We start from the raw sequence: 830 nt of genomic DNA, 5'->3' as shown, positions 1-830 counted from the left end.
GCAGGTTGACTCCCAAACAAAACAAAGTATAAAATTACTGCTACTGCTTGCTTGTTTGATTAACTACAGGGTCAGTATTTTGATTTCACTTGAGTAAGTAAGTGAATCTTCTTCTGATGCATGATATCACCTTTTGTGTTCATCATGCACTGTGTTTTTTTCCAGTTGTGTGTAAACTAAACTGAAGCTATCAGTTAAATGTGAGATCGATCAAAATGGCTAACTAAATGATGCCAATTTATGCATTTTTCAAACATCTAGCGTGTTGCAACTAATTTTCTCGGCTTTCTTTTTCTGAGCTGCAGGTTGACTCCCAAACAAAACAAAGTATAAAAAAAATAAAAACAAAAAAGATAGACATAAGAACCAGGGATCGAACCCGGAACTCCCGCTTGCATCCATGAGGCAAATGCCACTGTGCTACACAGACGCTTTTGGCAGACAAAAGACTTTCACTCATAATAAATTAAAGCCAGCGGCGACTTGAGAAGGGAAAAACGAATTATTTTTTTTCACTTACCGGTGGCAAGGGGGTAATTATTAGCAACTACGGGGGTAATTCTTATGACGGACGACAGAAACCCAATTCTCTTTATTATTAGGTAAAGATTGGGTCACCCCCAATTGGAATGTACTTTGGATCACCCTCGATTGGAATGTAGTCATGCGACCTTTATTCCATACGGTGCTATCTTCGGTGTATGTTTTGGTAACTCATACCTTCTGTACGTTAATCTGAGGTTTACATTATGGTGTCGGAATGGTTCCTGAAAACTTTTACACCTTCACCTTCCCTCCCGTTTCCTTCTGGAGTTGTGGTTAATTTTTTG

Source organism: Triticum dicoccoides, chromosome 5B (assembly GCF_002162155.2).
Source record: "Triticum dicoccoides isolate Atlit2015 ecotype Zavitan chromosome 5B, WEW_v2.0, whole genome shotgun sequence".
In the NCBI taxonomy this organism is placed as follows: Eukaryota; Viridiplantae; Streptophyta; class Magnoliopsida; order Poales; family Poaceae; genus Triticum; species Triticum dicoccoides.
Note: the sequence above shows the minus strand (reverse complement) of the source record.